The sequence below is a fragment of the Bombus impatiens genome, unplaced genomic scaffold (assembly GCF_000188095.3).
Source record: "Bombus impatiens unplaced genomic scaffold, BIMP_2.2 scf_1518, whole genome shotgun sequence".
In the NCBI taxonomy this organism is placed as follows: domain Eukaryota; kingdom Metazoa; phylum Arthropoda; class Insecta; order Hymenoptera; family Apidae; genus Bombus; species Bombus impatiens.
Window position 1 is genome coordinate 8,732 of NT_177937.1, and position 3,797 is coordinate 12,528.

Sequence of the window (3,797 nt, forward strand, 5' to 3'; positions counted from 1 at the left end):
CTAGGCAGTTTCTGTCTGGAGATTGATTCCTAATACAACGTGTGTCCCATTATATCGACATCTCTAAAGTACAATTCTATGTGATTTCTAGGGAGAACAATACAACCGATCCACACCTTCGTCAGGCAAAACGTTTATCCCGTGATCGTGGCTATGTTCGGCGACCAGTTGTCACCTCGAACACACTTTCGCTTTCACAAATATCAAACAATTACAAATGACAATTGCTTAATTACAGTTATGATAAAATCTAGGCTAAAGCATTAGAAGGCTTCCTCAAAATTGCAAAGGGAAGGCTCCGGTTTTCCTTTCATCTCCGACATATATATATAGACATACGTAAGTACAACATGTACACATAAAAGTTCTTTAGAATAACTTTCACTTTAATTTCATAAACACTTGCCCCGTGAACCAAGAAAAGTTGTTTAGAATGTAGACGTTGATAACATACTTGAAGGTTATTGAAATCGGTGAGGTACGCCATGATCAATACAATCACCATACTTTTGATCACTGTAGCAGACATTAATACTGAATTTTCATGATCGGCAGCTACATAATAGGACCAAACACAATTGTATGAATTATTTTAGTAAGCTTTCTCTGCTTATATTTCATACACAACATGTATATAATTCGCATATGCACTAGATAATCTTCCACTATCTGGTCAACATTTATTATAATTGTTCTTATAAAAGTTAGTATTACGATTTCATGTTAGTACATACTAAATTCATAAGTCTTTGTATGTAATAAAATATTGTTAAACTACTATAGATAGAAATGAAACTAAAGTAATTTTCTACCACATTTTATTTTTTCACTGTACATTATCTAATCTTTAGAAAAGTGAAAAAAATTAATCATGTCTCAATATCGTTTCAAACATGGCATATTTTGTTGCATATATCATTAACATATAAAAATATGTAACACAACATACAAAGATTCAAAGCTATTTCATGATTTTGTAGTTATAAGACTTGGTATATTATTTAAATCATACTAAACTCCAATGGCTTACCATAAAATATAACTAATCCTCATAAACATTGACATCAGTGATGTAACTGAGACATAATTGACATAAGTATAGCTAATGCTTTTAACAACTAAAAGCAGGCAATTAATAATACATAATTACAACAAAATATTTACTATAATAGCAGAGAGAAGTATTTATGTAGAAATGTTATATTATTAATTTGTAGGTAACAGTATGATTAATACAATATCGGTTGCACTTAGACGAAATTGAATATAAAACCTTGTTTCGTGTATTCGTTACTCACTACTTTTACGACACAACACACAGCGATCTTCGCACGACGACGATAAATTCAACTCCGACTTTCTCAACTCTCGTTACAATGTTTTCCATGCTCACTTTTTTCCAAACATACCTTGGTAACGCTTACAACACACTTTGACAACGTCAACATATCTTGACAAGGCTAATAAACAATTACCCCTCACGCCACGTCCTTCCCTGATGTCACGCTATTCCTGTGGGGATAGATAGTTGTGACTCGGCCATACCTGACAAACGCATCTGCCCTCAGATGTGCTCACCATCGCTACTTCCACTCGCGTCACTAACACTATCAATGTTCCACCGCTTCATATGATCAGCCGCCGTGGAGGTTGTTTGCGGCCCCTCGTGTTCGCCTTCACGTTGCACCATGTAGCGATCATTCCGCAAGACCTTCACCACGCGGTACGGCCCAAGGAATTTCGAATGCAACTTTAACCCTGGACCACCCTGTGTCCTCTTACCTAACCCCCGTCTTGTATGCTATCGCCTTCTTGCGTCTCTTGTTAAACGGCCTTCGCCAACAAGAGATCGAATTGATAGCTTGTCTTCGCACTACCTCTAATTTTCCCGTAGCCGCCTCATTTTCGCTCTCCATACGCTTCTTAGAATTCGCGCTAGAACTTGTTTGTTCGTCTCTACAATTCTCACGATACTCTGTACATCCTACGAAAACTTCATCGCAACTGTCCGTGTCGTTTCCACCCGACGCTACCGCGGTTATGTTCGTCGCAACCGATTCATATAATAAAATTTTGCTCATTACGACGGTGTCCTTGAGACAAGTACTCGTGGGAACTATAATTGCCGTACATTCTCTACTATTCTTCTCGATAGGAATATGAAGTGATCCGTTCCTTTTTCAATTACGATCGGGCTTGCAAATTCAGATTGAGACTGATCTATTACTTCGTCTTGCTGTACTTCTATATCTACTTTAAACACCTCCGGGAGTCTAATCTTTTCCCTCTACTTTACGAATAGAAGCATTTCCTTCCTTTATGTTTAATTCGACAGTATTCAAGAAGTCTGTAGCAATTATCAATGAGTGTTGCATCAAGGTACCTGAAACTACATGTATCGTTATATCGTACGACTCATTATCTATCAAAATATTCGTCGAAAATTCTCCGAGTGTACAATTTTTTTCGGACCCGATACCGCGAAACTCAACAATTTCTTTACTTAATGTGGGCGCTCCAATTTTTACATACTGATCGGCTCTCATTAAGGTTAACTCGCTACCAGTGTCTATCAGCGCACTCAATTCGAAATTTCCGATCTTCACATCTTTACCACGCTTCGTCGGTAATAATCGGAACACGCTACCAGCCCCTTTAAAGGACTCGCTTAGGTTGTCGCACTTCGATGCGATGTGTCCGAATTCTCTACATTTAAAACATTTAGGGCCTCTCGATTTGTTCGGACAATCTGCACTCACATGTTCTCTATCATCACAATTATGACACCTTCCATACTTCACTACACTTCCAGATTGCCTGTATTTCCTGTTATCCTCAGCTCTGATCTGTCTCACAGTTGACTCTGTTACGGAGGATTTTTGTTCCTCATAGATAATTAGATTTTCCTTTAGTTCTTTCATTGATTTAGCCCCGTAAAGTATTGCTGTGTTGACTTCTTTGTCTCTTATTCCAACTACGATGTACCGCATTTTTGCTGCTTCTTCCATATCTATGTGACTAGCTGTTCCAAGCATTCTATACATGTACGCTGTACATCATTCGTCATCTGTTTTTTTTTTTTTTTTTTGTTTCTTGAAGTCAAGTTATTTGCCAAGTATTAAGTTTTTTCGAAAATTCTTTTATTAGTCCTCTTTTTAATTCACGCCAAGTTCTGACATGGCACTCATAATTCACAAATATTTTTGATGATCCTTTCATCAGCCTTTTTATATAAATTACTTTCTGGTCTTCTTTTTTTTATTATTTATTTATTTACATTTTACAATTTGTCCAGTAGGACATTTGGTAAAATATTATAGCTTAGTGATATAGGAATATAGCATGTGGATGGCTACCCCCGGAGGGATACCATCTTCACATTTGATTGATTTATTTCTTTAGTGTGGTGAGTGTTTGTATGTTATGTTACGTCCTTTGAGAGATCTGTTGGGTGATTCCCTTTTAGTCTTCTTTTTATGTTTGTTGCGCCGACCATTTCCGCTGCGTTGCTATTCTTTCTCTGTATCTTCTTGCACTTCTGTTAATTTCCTCCTTGACCGTTGGTACTCCCAGGTCATTCCGAATGTTTTCGCTTCTAACGTACCATGGCGCGTTTACTATTGTTCTGAGTATTTTAGATTGCTCTATTTTGGTTATATGCTCATTGCTGCTGCTCCCCATAGTGATATTCCGTATGTCCAGATTGGTTTTATGATCATTTTCGATTTTACATATTTTTAGTTTATTTTCTGTCGAAGTGATTATTACTTCTCAAAAAAAAGAGGAAAAACTCTACA